Source organism: Rana temporaria, chromosome 3, assembly GCF_905171775.1.
Source record: "Rana temporaria chromosome 3, aRanTem1.1, whole genome shotgun sequence".
NCBI lineage: Eukaryota > Metazoa > Chordata > Amphibia > Anura > Ranidae > Rana > Rana temporaria.
Window position 1 is genome coordinate 123,072,614 of NC_053491.1, and position 21,635 is coordinate 123,094,248.

Sequence of the window (21,635 nt, forward strand, 5' to 3'; positions counted from 1 at the left end):
CTGTGTCATGTCCCCAGCCTCTGTCCCCCTCCTGTGCCATGTCCCCAGCCTCTGTCCCCCTCCTGTATCATGTCCCCAGCCTCTGTCCCCCCTCCTGTGCCATGTCCCCAGCCTCTGTCCCCCTCCTGTGCCATGTCCCCAGCCTCTGTCCCCCTCCTGTGCCATGTCCCCAGCCTCTGTCCCCCTCCTGTGCCATGTCCCCAGCCTCTGTCCCCCTCCTGTGCCATGTCCCCAGCCTCTGTCCCCCTCCTGTGCCATGTCCCCAGCCTCTGTCCCCCTCCTGTGCCATGTCCCCAGCCTCTGTCCCCCTCCTGTGCCATGTCCCCAGCCTCTGTCCCCCTCCTGTGCCATGTCCCCAGCCTCTGTCCCCCTCCTGTGCCATGTCCCCAGCCTCTTTCCCCCTCCTGTGCCATGTCCCCAGCCTCTGTCCCCCTCCTGTGCCATGTCCCCAGCCTCTGTTCCCCTCCTGTGCCATGTCCCCAGCCTCTGTCCCCCTCCTGTGCTATGTCCCCAGCCTCTGTCCCCCAGTTTTCCAACAATGATATTTACTGCTTTTTATAAAGAAATACAATTGATTTTATGCAGTATTGAGTTTAGCCTTTTGGCCCGGCCCTCCAAAATATTTTTAGTTTCTCATGTGGCCCCATCGAAAAAATAATTGCCCACCCCTGCAATACAGTATATATATATATATATATATATATATATATATATATATATATATATATATATATATATATATATACAGTACATACCAAAAGTTTGGACATACCTTCTCATTCAAAGAGTTTTCTTTATTTTCATGACTATGAAAATTGTAGATTCACATGAAGGCATCAAAACTATGAATTAACACATGTGGAATTATACATAACAAAAAACTGTTAAACAACTGAAAATATATTTCATAATCTAGGTTCTTCAAAGTAGCCACCTTTTGCAGCAGACACATCTCTAGAACTGTTAAGAGGAAACTGTGTGAATCAGGCCTTCATGGTAGAATATCTGCTAGGAAACCACTGCTAAAGAAAGTCAACAAGCAGAAGAGACTTGTTTGGGCTAAAGAACACAAGGAATGGACATTAGACCAGTGGAAATCTGTGCCTTGGTCTGATGAGTCCAAACTTGAGATCGTTGGTTCCAACCCCTGTGTCTTTGTGCGATGCAGAAAAGGTGAACGGATGGACTCTACAGGCCTGGTTCCCACCGGGAAGCATGGATGAGGAGGTGTGATGGTGTGGGGGTGCTTTGCTGGTGACTCTGTTGGGGTTTTATTCAAAATTGAAGGCATACTGAACCAGCATGGCTACCACAGCATCTTGCAGCGGCATGCTATTCCATCCGGTTTGCGTTTAGTTGGACCATCATTTATTTTTCAACAGGACAATGACCCCAAAACACACCTCCAGGCTGTGTTAGGGCTATTTGACCAAGAAGGAGAGTGATGGGGTGCTGCGCCAGGTGACTACCTCTTGAAGCTCATCAAGAGAATGCCAAGAGTGTGCCAAGCAGTAATAAAAGCAAAAAGGTGGCTACTTTGAAGAACCTAGAATATGAAATATATTTTCAGTTGTTTCACACTTTTTGTTATGTATAATTCCACATGTGTTAATTCATAGTTTTGATGCCTTCAGTGTGAATCTACAATTTTCATAGTCATGAAAATAAAGAAAACTCTTTGAATGAGAAGGTGTGTCCAAACTTTTGGTCTGTACTGTTAATCTGTTCAAATTGGGTCTCTGTCTCAGCTTGGCTGTGTTGTGGGCTCATTCTATTGCTTCTGGGGTGCTATTCCCACCCCAGGACGATGGGTGGCAGCAGTGGAGTCGAGGTTTGGGTGCTTTTCCCCAGCAGCCAATCAAGAGGATTTTTTCTCGCTGTGCATGCTGGGAAAGGGTATTTATGAGACAGACGCCATTGGTCTGGGTCTTCCTTCGAGTGCAGCACCCAGGGTGACTGCATCACGGCGCCCCGGCAAAATGGCCTTTCGGGCCGGGCTGCACGTGCCACGCGGTATTCCTGGTTCTGAGACCACGTTGATCCGGAACATTTGAGCTATGGCTGGGCCCCAGTGATCGATTGGGTCCCTATTATTAAGAAGATCCCAAGCATTGTTCCCTTGCGGAAGCTGTTCAGTGGGGAGTCCATCTGAGCAGAGCAAAGAGAGGCTGGCGATCAAATAGGGTCTTGACAATCCACCGGGGATCGAGGTAACCAGTTACTGAAATGATGGACGTTGGTCACCTATCAGTCGGGAACCTGTAAATTATCTGAAGGAGATCCAGGCTCTTAGCTAGATTCAGAAAGACCGCCTTAACTTTGCGGTGGCGTAGTGTATCGTGTTTACACTACGCCGCCGTAAGTTAGCGAGGCAAGTACATGATTCACAAAGTACTTGCCTGCTAAGTTACAGTGGCATAGCGTAAATCGGGCCGGCGTAAGCGCGCCTAATTCAAATTCGGCTGAGGGGGCGTGTTTCATGTTAATGGGGGGTGACCTGACGTGACTACTCATTTACATATTCTAGGCCGACCGCAATGGAAGCGCCACCTGGCGGTCAGCCTAAAAATTACACTTTAGGATACGACGGTGTAAGACACTTACGCCACTCGTATCTGAGCCTAATTTAAGCGTATTTGATTTCCAGAATACGCTTAAATTTGCGTTGGCGCAGATTCTGACTTAGGCCGGCATATCTACTGATACGCCGGCCTAAATCTTTCTGAATCTGCCTATATGTCTATTAACCTCCCTGGCAGTATGATTCTGTCTGGAATTACGTACCAAAAGCAGTACAATTATTTTGCAAGGAAATTTGGCGTTTTATACTGTAGGCCTGCAATTCTTAGCAATAACTCATTTAAATCTGACCAAACAAGAGTCTAGTAGGCATCCCGGGTATGATTTTTTTTTAAAAACAAAATTATAAATTATAATATAATAAATAATTATAAATAATTATAACAAATAATAATATAATTATAATAAGAATTATTCAATAATGTAATCAACTCAAAATCACTGAAATTTGCTCAGTTGCAGAATTGTCGCTGTCATTACTTTTATTTTTTTATGACGAATTTTCCCACAAATCGCTATCGCACAATTCTGCAAGTGATTATAATTTTTTATCGCTGTTTTCTAGCTGCTCTAAAACCATTTTTGACATAAAGGGACACTTTTGGTTGCTATGGACAATCTACAGTTTGCAGGCAGAAAGAACAGTTTTTATTATATAAAAGTACATGCAGGGCACTGGGCAGACCACTAGGGACAAGGGGGGGGGGTGTATTTTTTACATACAGTACTGTAATCTATAAGATTACAGTATACTGTATGTAATGTGTTTGTTTACTTTTTTGAATTTGGCGCCGTTCTCCGCCCCCGTGCGTCGTAACGTCGCAGGGAACGGAGATCGGCGGCACACGGGGACACTGCGAATCGAGCGAGCACCCGCTCGCTCACACAGCGGGGATGCATGGCAGGATCCAGGGACAAGGTAAGTAATTCCCTGTCTGTGGATGCTGCGAAAGGTAAGCCGCGCCGCTGCACGCTCTGCACATCTACCCCGAGCGTGACTCAGAGATACCGATCCTAACATGGAAAAATCACCCCGAGTCACGCTTGGGGATACCGCTAAGGGGGTTAAGGAGAATCACCTCTGCTATCACAATTCCAAGGAGGGTCTGTGGCATAGACTTTTCCTCTAAGTTCAGAGTGATACTCTGGCTGCCAGGTCAGTGAGAGAGCCCTGTCCAGGTACACTAAGTCCACTCAGGCCAGGAGTGGCGCAAGAAGTGTTACATGTTACATGTTTCCCTATCACTACGCCTGAATCTGCTGTTCTCCTACTTTCAACTCTACCTTTCACCACAAGTTTTACTGTTTTTACCCGGCTGGATAAAAAAGAGCACAGAAAAAGACACCTGTCATGGTCATTCCGTTACTGCTACATTCACCATACACCCCTAGACAGCGGAGGAGCCATGAGGTAACATGCCACCCAAAACAAACCAGCAGCTCCTTCAAGGGTAGTGCTACATATGTATGGCATCCCATCACTTCAGGGACAATTATGGAGGTAATATAACACGATTTTGATTCTATGGACTGAACAAAAATTGTTAAAACTCTGAGTGGGGGGGGGGGGGGTTAGTCATAGGAAATTGTCAGAATCTGAGGCACGGTTACTCATTTCCCTCAAGGATTGAATTAGAGATGGGATATTAGACTTTTTAAAATAAATGCTAGTTTAGGATCTAAAACACCATGTCTCATTTCTTAATCTTGTTTTGCTTTAGTTTGTATCCTTTTGAATGTGTATATCTTTTTTATATACTGTAAACATTACTAATACAAGATTTGGTATTTGTAACTCACTTGCCTCCCTGTGACTGTGTCCAAGGTAATGATATTTATCTTACACCTGTGTTACTCAATAACATATAGGTGGGGGAAAATTTAAAAAGGAGTGTAACTGTGCCTTATGTTTTGCTATGATTAAGGCCCAAGCATGGCTGAAATGCATGAGCATGGAAGCAAGATTGTTAGTTTTATCCTGGATTAAATAAAGCATTTTTACATTTCCTAAGTGTGAAAGCCACTTTGCTTGTTCATATTAAAGCGGAGTTCCACCCAAAATTGGAACTTCCGCTTATCCCACTCCTCACCCCCTTACATGCCACATTTGGCATGTCATTTTTTTTGGGGGGGAGTGGGGGCTTCAGGAGGAGTGGGACTTCCTGTCCCACTTCCTCTTTCTGGGTAGGCGATTAAGCTTAATCGCCTACAGGAAGGGGCTGCTGTAGGCGATCGCCTAGGACACGTCACAGGTCCTAGGCGATCTCCTGTGCAATCAGACGGCGCAGCGCCGGGCCGCGACGCTCGCACATGCACAGTGCCGCTCGCGAATGCGCAGTGGGTGCACGGCCGTTAAGCCTAAAGCTGCCACAGTTGAAATGAAGACGCCGGCTGGGTGCTTTACCATTCTGAATGGATGTTATATGACGTCCTTCAGATCGCGCCACTCATGTACACCTTCGGGGCGCACAATTGGTTGGGGAGCTGTGTCCCTCGCACACAGCTCATCACCCATCAGGTTAAAGAGCCAATGACGTAGGCTCTTTACCATGTGATCAGCTGTGTCTAATCACAGCTAATCTCATATAAATAAATGCTAGTTATCGGCACTTCCTTTCCTCAGCGCTGTCAATGTCTGAGGAAAGAAAAGACGATAACCGTCTTTCTAGTTACAGGGGGCATTTACACTGATAAACAGGGCACTGATCATTAGTGCAGCCCCATCAGTGTCTATCATTGCAGTATATCAGTGCAGCATAGCAGTGCAGCATCATCAGTGCCCATCGGTGCAGCTTATCAGTGCCGCCTCATCAGTGTCAATCATTGACGCCTCATCAGTGTCCATAAGTGCAGCCTCATCAGTTCCAATCAGTGCCAATCCGTGCAGCCTCATCAATGGCCATCAGTGCAACCTCTTCAGGGCTGCAAAGGCTCTGTGTGCTCTATAGTCAATACAATTTGCTAACCTGTTTTAGTAATGTTGCTTCTGAGTCACTGTAAACTTGATTCTGTTAAGCATCCCAATTCCTCCTTTTTCTGATACAAAACAGATGGGATGTGGGTGAGTGAGTGAGTGAAAAACTTGTATAGCGCTACAAATGTGAACTGAATCGCCTCAAGGCACTTGGTATCCATTTCCTTCTAATTGGCCTTCAGAATAGGTGGCTCTTGAGTTTTTTTCTGAAAGCCTGGTGATTCACTTCCGTTCGGATATTAGTTGGTAATGCGTTCCACAGTCGAGATCCTTGGACTGCAAATCTTTGTTCTCCTTTGGTCTTGTAGCGGGCCTTTGGAGTAGATTTGAAGTAGATTTTGGTTGGTTGATCAGAGAACGCGATTGGGGTTGTGGTATTTTATTTTCTCACATAAATATTGGGGAGCGATTCCTTGTACACATTTGTGCGTAAGGCAGTGGGCTGACATGCATTTGTGCCCATTTTAAAGGGACATTAGTGCAGGGGGAAGGGGTATTGAAAGTAGATGCAAGTCCAGGGTGAAAAGAGATGTGTCTGTAATTCGAGACTTGTTGTTTAACAGAAACAAAAAAGAAGGAAGGAGACATTGGAGTAAGGCATTCTGGGATTTGTAGTTCTATAAAGAGGAGAGTAGCTAATTGTCAGGGCTACAAAAATAGCTTTTCAGAAAACATAACTCAGTATAAACAAATGTGTAAATGAATAGTCTGGTAACATAGGGCCAGATTCTCGTAGACTTACGAGAATACGATTTACGTTATGCCGCCGCAAGTTTTTCAGGCAAGTGCTTTATTCACAAAGTTGTGGCGGCGTAGCATAAATCAGGTGACAGAATTCAAATTCGTCAGGTAGGGGGTGTGTATCATTTAAATGAAGCGCGTCCCCGCGCCGAACGAACGGTGCATGCGCCATCCCTAAAATATCCCAGTGTGCATTGCTCCAAATGACGTCGCAAGGACGTCATTGGTTTCGACGTGAACGTAAATGACGTCCAGCCCCATTCACGGACGACTTACGCAAACAACGTAACTTTTTAAAATTTTGACGCGGGAACGACGGCCATACTTAACATTGTTGCGCCGCACTTAGGCCACCATATAGCAGGGGCAACATTACGCCGGGAAAAGCCTAACGTAAACGTCGTAACTTTACTTCGTCGGCCGCGCGTACGTTCGGGAATTCGCGTATCTAGCTAATTTGCATACTCGACGCGGAAATCGACGGAAGCGCCACCTAGCGGGCAAAAAAAATTGCAGTTACAATCCAACGGCGTAAGAGACTTATGCCTGTCGGATCTAATGGATATCTATGCGTAACTGATTCTAAGAATCAGTCGCATAGATACGACAGGCCAGGTTAGGACTTACGATGGCGTACATGGCGCTGCGCCGTCGTAAGTCCTTTAAGAATTTGGGCCATAGTCTCTTTCAAGATCTTGCACCTACAGTAGGTACTGGATTTAGGAAAAAAAAATTGGGACTTGTGCAAAAAAGTTTTCTTCTTGTGTTGGAGACTGATGTTTGCTAAGTGTAGGAGTGCAGCCAAATTGGACTATAACATCAAACACACACATGTAAAGAAGTGCATCAAAGTGTACAATGTATTTGCCCCAGGTGTCACAGCTCATGTAGTGTCCAGTTTTTTTTAACTTAAAGCAATAAAAATAGTGAACTACAATATTCATATTTGCTAATGTGTTCTGATTTTTTAATGACCTATACCACACACTTTTGGAGCAATAAGGGCAGCTGTTACTGTGTTAGGATATCATCATCTACTACAAGATTTTTTATAGTACTCCATCCGTTTTCTCTGATCACTTTAAATGTGATATTTGCAGCTGTCAGTTTTCTTGAAGCATATTGATTATGCTACTTTGGTTTTACCCTGTGCTACTTTTAGGATAAGCATTATGACAGTCAAATTTAAATCAGATGAAAAATAGAATTTTTCATATTAATTAAAGTTCAATGGATTCTTTATAAAGAATAGATGAAAGGAGAAGAAGTGGCAGCAGAGTCATGTAAGTTAAAATTTCTGCAGATTAGTGAACGCTATTAAAATTTTCTTTATGGCTTCCTGGATTTTCTCCAAGACTGGGGTGAATTGGCTAATATATTTCCCAGAAAAGAGAAATATCTTACTTTATAAACACAAATATCAAAACACAGTATTTGGATAAAAGTGGGAAAAAGATTTGCCATTTCAATATAGTTAAAAATAAAATAAAACTTAAAAAATGGGAAACATTTATATTTAATATGCATCTACCCATTTCAAATACTTGAACATAGGATTTTTATAACAGCTTACCTGTAAAATCCTTTTCTTGAAGGTACATCACGAGACACAGTGCATCAGTAATTACTACATAGGTTATAGGCCACCTTCAGATGGTGGACACTGGCATAATCAAGACCAGAAGTCCCCCTCTATATAAATCCTCCCACATGGGGAGTGCCTCATTTTTGTAGCACAGCAATATATAATAATCCAAAAAGAGGGGAGGGACCTCTGTGTCCCATGATATACCTTCAAGAAAAGGATTTTACAGGTAAGCTGTTATAAAAATTCTATTTCATCACGGGACACAGAGCACCAGTAATTACTACATGGGATGTCCCAAAGCAATTCCATCTGAGGGGAGGGAGACACAAATAAATAAAGCAGACCTCCGTCAGACATGAGGACCTACAGTATACTGCCGCCTGCAAAACACTGCGCCCAAAGGCGGCATCCTCCTGTTGACCCACATCCACCTAGTAAAATGTTGTGAATGTATGAACAGATGACCAAGTTGCAGCCTTGCACACCCAAGCTATGGAGGCTTGGTGACGCACTGCCTAAAGAAGCACTAACTGCCCTGGTGGTGGTGCCCATATGACGGAAAGCCAGGACTTTCCCTTTTGAATCATATGCTTGAGTAATGATCTGACAAACCCATCTAGAGATGGACGATTCGGATTCTGCCTGTCCCCTTCTGGGGCCCCCTGGCAACACGAACAATGCATCAGTTTTCCGTATCCAAGCAGTTGCTTCCAGAAACTAACTGTAATGAATCTTCCACTGCCGAATTTGGCTCTGGAAAAAACAAAACCAGCAAAATATCATGGTACAAATGGAAACTGGATACTACTTTAGGCAGAAAGGACGGATGGGGACGTATCACCACTTTGTCCCTATGAATCACCAGAAATGGTTCTTTACAAGATAAAGCTGCAAACTCTATACTCTTCTTGCGGAAGTACCGCGACCAAAAATGATAGTTTCCTTGTGATCATGGCCGACGGGGCATCACACATCGGCTCGAAAAGAGGCCCCTGAAGAACTGACGAAACCAGATTTAGATCCCATGGGAACAGAGGTGACTTAATTGGTGGATTCATGTACGTTACGCCTTGCATAAAGGCCTGCACTAGCACTAGGGAGTGAGAAGCATGAGGTTTTTGAAAAAACTGACAAAGCTGGGACTTGACCCTTCATAGTACTTAAGGCTAGCTTTATCTCTACTCCTGACTTTAGGAAGTCTAAAAACCCGCTTATGCAAGGATGGCAACCCTTGTTTCCACAGCAGGAAAAATAGGCCTTCCAAACCCTATAGTAGATAGCCCTAGAAGCCGGCTTCCTTGCATTAATCAGGGTGGTTACCATTGAGCCTGAAAGTCCCCAATCCTTTAGAGTGAGGGTCTCAAAAGCCAAACCATCAAATTCAGCGTTTGTAAAGCAGGATGGTATACTGGCCCTTGTGACAGCAAATCCTGGTGCAATGATAGAGGCCAAGGATCTGGGCCATGCCGGGGCAACCAGGATCACCCGTTTTTGTTCCCTTCAGATCCTGTGCAGCAGGCACAGAAGCAACTGAACTGGAGGAAATGCATAAATCAGAAAAAAATGGATTCCAAGGAGTTACCAAGGTATTTGTCCCGCCTGCGAGCGAGGGCCCTTGTTCTGGACACAAACTTGTCTAGTTTTGTGTTAAACCTGGACGCAGAAGATCTATGTCCAGGGTATCCCACCTCCGGAAAATGGCCAGAAAGACATTTGGATGTAAGCACCACTCCCCTGGGAGCAATGGGGGGAGACTTAAGAAGTCTGCCTGCCAATATCCTACCCCTGGGATGAACACCACAGATAGGCAAGGAGCATGCTTTTCTGCCCAAACCAGAATATGGTTTACCTCTTTCTGGGCTGTCTGACTCTTGCTGTCACCCTGGCGACTGAAATATGCCACCGCCGTGGTGTTGTGAGACTAGATCCTGACATGGTATCCCCGCAGTCTGCCTGTCCAGGTCTTAAAAACGTTGATGGACAAGGTCTTCTCAGACTCTGACCATTCCCCCTGAACAACATTCTCTTCTAGTAATGCTCCCCAGCCTAAAAAGGCTGGAATCGGACATCACTATCTTCCAAGTGAATAGTGTTAAGGTTTTTCCCCTTCTGCAAACTTTCGGTTAGCGACCACCAATTGAGACTTTGGCGTACGCTTGGAATCAAATGCATTGGACAAATCCTGGCTTCTCCTGCTCCAGGCAGACAGGACAGTGTTTTGCAACAGTCTTGAATTGAACTGAGCATAGGGAACTGTTTTGAATGAAGCTACCATCTTCCCTAACAATCTCATACAGAGACGGACGGGAGATTCTTCCCTTGTCCTGATCGTGTGAACCAGATCTCTTATTGCACAGACCTTTGCCTGGGGTAAAACACACCCTCTTGTGGGCTGTGTCCACTACCAGAACCAAATATTCCAGCCTTTAATGTCCGCAAGGATGACTTTTCTAGGTTGATAATCCAACCCAGATGCTCCAGATACCTGACCATGCAGGCTGCACTCAGATCAAGTCCTTTTACGGACTGATTGATTAGTAACAGGCCGTCTAGGTATGCCATTACTGCTATACCCTGGGCTCATAGTCTTGCAAAAGCGGAGCCAGGGGGGCAAGAAGGGCAAGGCCCTAGACCTCCTCTGTAACTAAAAACATATAACCAGTAAAAATATTTAAAGCGTCGCCTATGGGGATGTTTAAGTAGCAAAGTTTTGCGCCATTCCACGAGCGTGTGCAATTTTGAAGGGTGACATGTTTGGTATCTATTTACTCGGCGTAACTTCATCTTTCATATTATGCAAAAACATTGGGCTTACTTTACCATTTTGTGTTTTTTTTAAGCACAAAACAGTTTTTATTTTAAAAACACACGTTCAAAAAATTGCTGCGAAAATACTGTGCGAGATAAAAATGGCCGTCATTGTATTCTCTAGGGTCTTTGCTAAAGAAGCATATATAATGTTTTGGTGTTCTATGTAATTTTCTAGCAAATAAATGATAATTTTTACATGTAGGAGAGAAATATCAGAATTGGCCTGGGTGCTCCAGAACGCCTGATGGTTCTCCCTGCATGCTGGGCCTCTGTATGTGGCCACGCTGTGTAAAAGTCTCACACATGTGGTATCGCCATACTCGGGAGGAATAGCAGAATGTGTTTTGGGGTGTAATTTGTGGTATGCATATGCTGTGTGTGAGAAATAACCTGCTAATATGACAGAAATTAGAATTTTTTTTATTTTTACAGAATTTTCAGTCTTTTTTCTTTTATAGCGCAAAAAATAAAAACCGCAGAGGTGATCAAATACCACCAAAAGAAAGCTCTATTTGTGTGAAAAAAGTACAGAAATTTCATATGGGTACAGTGTTTTATGACTGAGTAATTGTCATTCAAATTGTGAGAGCACCGAAAGCTGAAAATTGGTCTGGTTAGGAAGGGGGTTTAAGTGCCCAGTGGTCAAGTGGTTAAATGAAGGATGCTTACTTCTTCTCTTCATAGGAAGAAGGATACTCTTTCCACCCGAGATCTTCTGTATGTACTTATCCAAGTTATCCCCAAATAAACACTCTCAACAGGAAACCCAGTCAACATTTTTTTACACGGGAACTCTGCATACCAATGCTTAAGCCATATCACTCTTCGCACGTATACAAACAGAAGAGCGAGACGTGACGTCTGATAGATGGAATCCTTAATGGCGTCAAACTGCAACAGAAAGGGCCTTGGGAAGTTCCGGAAGGACCAGGACTTCTTTCCCTCTGACAACCTGTTTCATTTTATTCTTAAGGAATTGACAGACACCAATAGCTGCTATCGCAGGCTGTGCAACTGCACCAGCCATAGCGAATGAGGCTTTAAGCAAAGACTCCAGTCTTTTATCTGCTGGATCTTAAACACCTGAACATTGTCGACTGGACAAGTAAGACTTTTATACAGGGAAGAAACAGCATCGTCTACCACTGGCACTCCATTTCTTAGTGAATGTCTCCTTCATAGGATACATTTGAGAGAATCTCTTAGGAGGAATAAAATGCCTGTCTGGGTATTCCCAGTCAGCATAAATAAGCTGTTCCAGCAACAGGTGCATATGAAAAGCATAAGCCCCTTGAGTAGGCCTCAGAGAACCCAAAGAGGAAAAGGAGACCTCAGCCAACTCTGTAAGGAGCAACTTATAACCAATACGCACTGTCTCAGTGAGCGATTGAATTAACAACCTTTGAGACTGTGAGGTTGCAAAGGCTCCCCCAGGGCTGAGCCCTCTAATGAGGAACCATCCTCATGCCCTTTCACTGGGTCCTCTAAGGTACATCTGAATCCTCTACCCACTCCTGATCTGCAGCTGATGGCCCAGGAGCAGGGTAAGGGGCCTGTTTTTCCCCAGACTGGGGGGTGGACCCAAACAAACTAGCCAACTACTCTCCAAAGCAGTCAGAGCCGTAGGCCAAGTCATTTATAGTGACATATGCAGAGGCTGGAGTGTTGGAAGTAGCTACAAACCCTAACAAGGGTTCAGCTTAGTTAACTGTTTCAGGTCTTACAGAGGAACCAGGTGCCGTGGAGGTGCTACTAGGGTTCTCAGAACCTGACCACTGCGTTTTTCCACCGCTTCTCCCCATTTTTGCCCCTTAGACACTGGCGAAAAAAAGACATGTTGTAATTACTGGGGCTTTATGTGCTGTGATGTACTAAAATAAATTATATTTTAAGAGTATAACAAAAATGTACCACTTTATTTATTATATTGAATATATATATATATATATATATATATATATATATATATATATATATATATATATATATATATATATATATATATATTCTGACTGCAAACCAACAAGAACATAAAATCAGTTTCTGCTTTAATAAGATAATACATTTGATATTATACAGTATGGTATCAGTTGGATGCACTCCACCTACTGTAACTGCTACATGGATTGAGGCAGCACTAGGAAAAAAATTGTCAGTGTTTGCTCCCCTGCGTGAATGCACCCTGAATCAGTACTATGTCAGGATGATTACTTAATACTAATAATAGTTATTATTATTATTAGTGCTGTTGTTGTTATTATTACATATTATTATTATACAGGATTTACATAGTGCTAACATGTGTTTGCACAGCCTCTTACAATATAAAGAAAGACAGCACAGATACTGCACAGTCTCAGCATATGAGAGCTTACAAAGGGAAGGGCAATTGATACATCAAGGTAAAAACTGTGTGGGGATGAGCTGATCAAGATAGTAAATGTTTAGTTGTTAGATTATTATAGGCTTTCCTGAAGACATGAGTTTTCAGGGTATGCCTAAAGTAGAACAGAGTAAGATTGAGGCAGGGAAATCCAGAGAATGGAGAAAGACCTGGAGAAGTTCTGGAGGCAATGATGGGAAGAGATGATGACAAAGGTAAAGAAAGGTCTTGGAAAGAGCAAAGAAGATGCTTTGGTTCATATTTTTAGATGAGGTTGGTGATTTATCTCAGCGCAGAGTTGTAACTTTGTATGATGTTGTTATTAGTGTTTTGAAGGAGGGTTAGAATGTGTAGAGATAGTTGCAATAGTCAAGGAAAGAGATAACAAGAGACTGAGGCCCGGATTCACAAAGCACTTGCGCCGACGTATCTCAAGATAAGCCGAAGTAAGTGCAAATGTGCGCCGTCGTATCTGTGCACCGGACCCACAAACTAAGATACGCCTAAAAACAGGCTTCATCCCGCCGACCTAACTTGCCTATGCCGGCGTAGGCATAGGCAAGGGGGCACAAGGGGGCACACATATACGCCGCATATACGCCGGACGCATGGTGGCGCTGCCATTGATTAGCCATTCAAATATGCAAATAAGGAAAATACGGCGATTCACGAACCTGCGCGCGCCCGGCGCAGGCTACAAGAGGTGTGAGTAAGTTCTACGTCTGGCGTAAAGTTAAGCCCCATAAAGGAGGTGTAACTCAGCAGCAGACATGTAAAAGGTCTGCTTCAGGGAACACAAGCCGGCCAAGCCGTGTGTCTGGATGGGCGTAGATTACGTATATGGCGTAGGCAGTGATCTGGCGTATCTTAGGCAGTTGTTCTGACGTGGTTCTGAGCACGCGCACGGGATGCGTCCACATCACGACGCATGCGCAGTTCGTTAAACGTACTTGTCTGGCTCTCAAACCATCATTTGCATGGGGTCACGCCTCATTTGCATGGCTTTGCATGGGGCAAGCCCACTTCCACCTATGCCGGCCTGCGCCTTCGAAACCTACGCCACGCCGACGCAGCTTTGGGAGCACTGGCTTCCTGAATTCCATGCGTGCCTCTCTGCGCTGCGTCGGCGTAGCGTACATTGATTTGCGCTACGGCGGCGTAATGTGCGCCCGCTCTCTGGGAATCCGGCCCTGAGTAAGCAGTTTGGTAATATGTTGGGTTTGGAAGGACTGCATTTGGGAAATGTTTGGAGGTGAAGGCAACAAGATTTAGAAAGTGATTGGATGTAGGGTTTCACCTATGAGAGAGAGATGGGAGCCAGTGTAGCACAAGGCTACTTGCTGTACACACAGAGGTGCTGAGCCTCCAGTCTGTGGGTGACAGACCAAGGCCCTAAAGTGTAAGGCCTGAGCAGGAGAGCTGCGTTTATAAGCCAGGAGAGCTAAATATAGTTTATTTCTGTATTTTGTGTTAGTGCATGAGACTGCTCAATCTATTAGCTAGATTCAGGTAGAGTTAGGTCGACCTAACTAACTCTCAAACAGAGATACACTTAAACCTAGCTTGCGCCGTCCTATCTTAGGGTGCAATATTTAGGCTGGCCGCTAGGTGGCGCTTCCATTGCGGTCGGCGTAGAATATGTAAATAACTGGGGCGTGGCTTGGCGCGCGGCGAGGATGGTCGCACATTGAAGGAGCTCCTCAGCACGCACAGCCTTCTGGCAGCTTTCTACCCGACCACCAGCTTCCAGATGCCGGGCAAAAAACTATATACCACCCCGCACTCTCGCCCACGCCGTGGCTCTGTGTCCTACTCGGCTAAGAACATTGAAGAGCTCTTTAAACCGAAGAAGGCAAGCCGCGGTACCATGCCTGGGCCCAAGATGGCGCCGACCCGCCACGAGGAGGAGTACAGTGACGACTCACAGTCGGCCTCGGAGAACTCAACCAGGAACAGATCCGGAACGGATCACCCTCTTACGGTCGCGGACATGTCCGTGATAGCGGCAGACATCAAAGCCGCATTCTCAGCAGCCATCACGGATCTCAAGACCAGCATGATCGTGCTGAACGAAAAAATGGCCGCCTCGGAGACAGCCGGGAAACGCAGGGACAGGGCCATACAGAAAATAGAGAAGACGACGACGGTGCATGCCCATCACTTCATCGACATGAACCGCCACCTAGAAGACCTCGACAACCGAGGTAGGAGGTGTAATGTGCGCGTGAGGGGGATACCAGAGTCGGTGGACTCGGCCCAAATTGTCACCACCCTCCGCAGCGTCTTCAACACACTCTTGGAACGGCAGGAGGACGCAGAGATCAACTTTGTGAGGGCACATAGGGCTCTTAGGCCTAGAGGGCCTGATACAGCACCTCCAAGAGATATTATCTGTTGCCTTGAAAACTTTGGGCTCAAAGAGGACATCATGCGTAAGGCACGGAGAAATGATCACCTCGTTTTTAACGGAGCTACCATTCTGCTCTTCCAGGATCTCTCTCCTATCACGCTGCGGAACAGGAGAGCTCTGCGTCCCCTCCTAGACAAGCTGAGAGATAAGGATATCAGATACACCTGGCGTTTCCCCTTCGCTTTAAATGTGACCCTAGATGGACACCAACACACGCTCAGAGTACCGGCGGACCTGCCTGATTTCTGTGAGGCCCTGGACCTAGGCCCGATTGAGCTACCTGATTGGTACGCAGAGTTTCTGCGCCCCCTTCCTGACCGGAGCCCTCCCGACTCCCCGTACTCCACACCGGACAAGAGGCTCACAAAGAAAGCCAAACACGGCCGAGGAGGCGGATCGAAAGCCGGCACCCCGAACCGTCAGGCGGAGGCCTTGAGAGATCTCGGGGGTGAGTGACTTTCTCTTTCAGATCCCGTGAGCACCAGCTGACTTGGCTCCCCGGTCCCCTTCCCCGAACCCCGAATCCCCCCCCTAGTTTACAGCCTGTCTTATCGGATATCTGTAAGAACAGACCCGATACCTCACTGACAGTGTGACCCTACTGATGTGATCTCTCTCTCAGCATACCTGTTACCAACAACCTTCTTGCGAGCTGCTTGCCGCTTCATGATCTTAATAGTTTTGACGGCGTACCCCGTCTGCAAATGGGGGGTGACCCCCACTCCCATCATTAATATGCAAACTGCCCTGGACGTGGCTCACTGTTTTCCTTTTTTTTTTTTTTTATATATAATTAGAATGGTTTCTACATTTGAAGGCAGCCCAACGCAACAAGCATGTTTGTCCTGTGATTTGCGGCAACCAGCCCACTGAAGTCTGAATTGCTCATTTCCGCTTGGTAACTATATGCATAACTGTTCTTGTGAGAATCACGGACACCTTCATATCGGGTCGCCATACTGGTTAGGCCCAGTTCTCTGACAGGTTGGCGGTTTTCCTCTCATGCCCTTCTGTTATTCTGCTTGAGAGGGGAGGGAGGGGGGCTTATGGGGGTAAAGTTTATTGGTCTAGTTTGTAAAAGACTGCATGCTTATGGGTGCTCACCTTGGATGGATTTTTTTTTTTTTTTTTTGACTACCTCCAATACCTGTTGCCTCAATATTGTTTCACCCTGGTCGGGTCTAGAATTTCATTTTAGCTTAAACTTAAACATACAGCCAGTAGGGCTGTGCGTGTACACTACCCTGTTGGTAACACTACATTTTATTTTAGTACTTGGTGTTTTAGACAGAGGTTCTGAGGGGCTGCGGTTTAGCTGCCGTTGCCTCCCTTTTGCCCCACACGGCACACGGTGCACTTTGAGTCACCGGGTGCACAATAACGGATAGGTGAGGTCCCACGCTGAGGGTATCTGTGTCTGCCCCCGGGGGAGACCCACCTCCTATAATCCTATTGCTCCACTTCTCTTTCTCAAATTCTATTCTTTTTTCCTCTCTCTGCTAAGTCCCTTAACCCCTCCCCCTATACACACCTACCCTACATTGTCTTCCCCTCTACACACCACTCCCAATTGGTCACTGACGCCTGCTTGGCTTCAGTTACCTTATTGACTGTATAGGTCACATTGCTGAATAACTACCGTAATTAACATTGTCATATTCCAGGTTGATTTCTAGGGTCCCGCCACCTTCTCCATCCGGTCTCCCCACTATGGCTTACCCCAAGACGGGCGGAACCCCCCTGATGATCTCCCACAACGTGAGGGGGCTGAATATACCCGAACGCCGCACCTCATTACTGAAAGAACTTAAAAAAGGTAGGCCCCATTTTGTCCTCCTACAGGAGACCCATTTTAAGACCCATCATGTCCCCAAACTTTCCAGCACATACTTCCCTAAGGCGTATCACGCGACGAACAACGACTCCAGGTCAAAGGGAGTGACGATCCTAGTGAGTAGGGAGGCTCCATTTGAGGTCTCAGGTCAGCTTAGCGACCCAGGCGGCAGATACCTCTTTGTAAAGGGAATGTACGGGAACACCCCACTAACCCTAGCAAATGTGTACTTCCCCAACAAAGCACATAAATCATTCTGTCAGACTGTAATACGTGAGCTCCAAGGGTTTGCTACGGGGTGCATAATTTTAGGAGGCGATTTTAACATCCCCCTGAATCCCCTTGTGGATACTTCCAATGGGAAGACGAGCATCTCCTATAGAACCCTAAAAGCCATTAAACTACTGCTCCAATCCCTACAACTCACTGACACTTGGCGCTTTCTCAACCCGGACGGTAGGGACTTTACACACTTCTCTGTCCCACACTCCAGATATGCGAGATTAGACTATATCTTCGTGTCCCAACGGGACCTCGGGAGGGTAACAGGGGCCCATATAGGCATTCAGGCCTTTTCGGACCACGCACCTACTGCCCTGTCCATGGACCTGGCGAATCCCACACAACGCCAACCCTCCTGGAGGCTTAATGCTTCCCTCCTGACGGACCCAACGTTACTCCCGACCCTGACTGACAATCTAACAGAATTCTTCAGAATCAACGCGACACCGGGCTCAGACCCACTTTCTGTATGGGAGGCCCATAAGTGCTCCATGCGGGGAATCCTGATGAGACTAGGCGCTCGCTGGAAACGGGAAAGGGAGGCTGCGATTCAAAAACTGACTAACCAAATTAACGCACTAGAAACGCTACATAAACAATCCCTCTCCACTGACTCAGCTTCAAAGCTACTCGAAACCCGTCGGGAATTGCAGCAATTGCTGGACTCCACGGCCAAACGCATGCTGTTCTTTAAGAAGAAGCTATATTATGAATCGGGAAATAAGACAGGTAGGTTTCTAGCGAAGGCCCTACGCGAGATTTCATCAGCGAACCACATTGCGGGGATTAAGAGGGCTGATGGGGGTCTAGATGTAACGACAGAGGCAATCGCGGAACATTTCCACAACTTTTACACCAGACTCTATGCCCTCCAACCTCAACATAGACAACCACATATGACAGGAGACCGGACGCAGATCATTCATGACTACATCACTAACAGCGGTCTCCCTGCCCTCTCGACCACTGATGTTGCCCTTCTTGAGGAACCGATTACGGCCCTGGAGATCACTCAGGCCATCAAACAATTGAAATCCGGGAAAAGTCCGGGCCCAGATGGGTACTCGGCTATATACTTTAAAACCTTCTCTGACCAGCTCACTGATCCACTCAAAAATGCCTTGAACTCGTTGTCCTCCCCCAGACAGGTCACCCCAGATTTTTTATCCGCGCATATCACGGTCATTCCTAAGTCAGGCAAAGACCCTTTGGACTGTGCGAGTTATCGCCCAATCTCCTTGCTGAATTTGGACGTGAAATTGTTCGCGAAAATTCTGGCTACAAGGATGAGGCCACTCCTCCCAGGACTGATAGGCATGGAGCAAGTAGGCTTCATGCCCGGTCGGGAGGCCAAGGATAATGTCACCAAGGCACTCCTGCTCATACAGGCGGCGAGAGATCGGAATATCGAGGGCCTTCTCCTGTCTACTGACGCGGAGAAGGCCTTCGATCGGGTGGCCTGGGATTTTATGATGGCGGTGTGTGCAAGGGTGGGCCTAGGCCCGCACATGCTGTCATGGATAGCGACACTCTATCAGAATCCATCGGCACAATTGCGGATTAACGGCACCCTCTCGAAAAAAGTTAAAATAGAGAATGGCACGAGACAGGGATGCCCGCTGTCGCCCTTACTGTTCATCCTCTCACTCGAACCTTTTATTAGGACAGTGAAACTTAACGACGCAGTGACGGGGTTTGGGGTTGGAGACGGCGAGTTCAAGGTGGCGGCGTACGCCGATGACCTCCTTTTTTTCTTGACAGGCCCACACATTGCACTTCCCAACTTACTGAAAGAATTCTCACACTATGGCTATGTATCAAACCTAAAGATCAACTACTCAAAGTCAGAAGCCCTAAACATTTCATTGCCGGCTAGGCTATTGGAGACGACCAAAGCCCACTCTTCCTTCCGTTGGGAATCAGGGGCCCTCAAGTATCTGGGTGTCTGGCTCACACCCCGACTCCCAGATACTTTTGAAAAAAAATTCCCGCCTCTACTTAAAAATTGTGAGAAGGACCTTACCCAATGGGACAGGGGAAACTTCTCCTGGTTTGGCCGGGCGTCCATTATTAAAATGGTGATACTCCCAAGGTTCCTCTACTTAATGCGCACTCTACCGGTCCAGATCCCCCGCAGATTCTTTATGGCTCTAAACACGCTTCTGCTGCGATTTCTATGGAATGGTAAGAAACCCAGAATCAGATTGCCCACCCTAATGAAACCTAAGGAGCTGGGTGGGTTGGGGCTACCAAACTTCAAAAACTACCACGTCGCGGCACATCTTGCCAGGATCATTGATTGGCATTGCCACGGATCCATGAAGGACTGGGTGGCTCTGGAGGAGGAACTCTGCCCGATACCCCTCAAATTCTCCCCGTGGATCCCAAAACATGCCTGTCCCCGACCCCTTCGCAAACACCCAGTGACAGGTGCCACATTAGAGGTATTTCACGCCCTAGCAAAACAGAAGGGGATCTCCACCTCCCCGGGCCCTCTCACGCCCCTAGCCGACAACCCCGACTTTGTCCCAGGCATGGGTAACCTGACTCTTCGGAGGACATCCACACGTGCCCCCTTGCTGACTGGCGAATGCTTTATGGGAGACAAACTTAGAGACTGGACAGCCCTTAAGTCTGAACAAAACCTCCCCAATATGAAACAGTGGACCTATTTTCAGCTTCGTAGCTACCTGGGCAAACTCGGAGACATACGGGACCTCACTAGACCACTGACCGATCTAGAGTCCGTTTGCAATTCACAAAACCCTGTAGATAAGGCCACCTCATTGGTGTACTTTTGGCTACAGCACACTGACGACTCGGAGAAATCCGGACACAAGGAGAGGTGGTCAGGGGACCTTGGGATGGAGATCTCGGAGAAACAATGGCAGTATGCATGCACTCTTGCACATAAATGCTCAATTAGCATCAAACTCCAGGAAACGAGCTACAAACTCCTAACACGCTGGTACCACACCCCTGACAGGCTCCATAAATGGGACCCCCAGAAACCAGATATATGCTGGAGGTGCCAGACTGAAAGGGGCACTTTGCTCCACATTTGGTGGAGTTGCCCCTTGATCTCTGCCTTCTGGGAGAAAATACAACGTCTGATTAAGCAAATAACGGAGACCAAACTGGTGTTAAACGCTGCCTGCTGCTTATTGCATTTGTCCTCCTTCCCACTGGCGCGTTATAAGAGGTCCTTGACCATGCATCTCTTAAACGCTGCCAAATCCCTAATACCCTTGAATTGGAACTCCACTAGGGTCCCGTCCATCACCGACTGGCTCCATAGAGTCATCGAGGTCTGCGAGATGGAGGATACCTTGGCCCAAGACAGAGGCTCAGCCGAGAGCTTCCACGACACCTGGCAACCCTGGTTCTCTTTCAGATACTCACAGGAATATGAAGCAGCGAAGTCAAGGTAGCTGCCGGAAAAACTCTTTCAGCAATGTGACTGTACACCATATATCATATGTCATACTACTTGGGAACACCCCATTCCCCTCCCCCTCTGCCCTCTTACATAATACCTATGACCTTAATTCTCTCTCTTATCTGCCTGGATGTGGCACTTACAGCCATCCATAACCTTACACATCCGATTCACTATAGTTCCGGTTGATGCAATCGTAGAAGCAATGGTAAGCCGAATTTAGTTGCTATCTCTAACATACAATACTACACACCTTGATTACTCTCTTAAGAACCCAAGGCAACATAGGGGCCTAGTAACCACTCACGTGCTGACGCTGTTAGAAAACGTATTGTTAGCAAATCACTGTTTAATTTGTTATATGGCAACCTTTTGATTATTTCTATCCAGCTGCGCCTGCGATGGAATTTACAACGTTTGTTTGACTCTCTTTATATCTGTCTACCTTTCAATAAAAAACTTTGAATGAAAAAAAAAAAAAGAATATGTAAATAACTAGATATGCCTATTCACGAACGTACGCCCGATCGACGCAGTACAGATACGTCGTTTACGTAACGCTTTATCAGGCCTAAAGTTATTCCAACAAACAG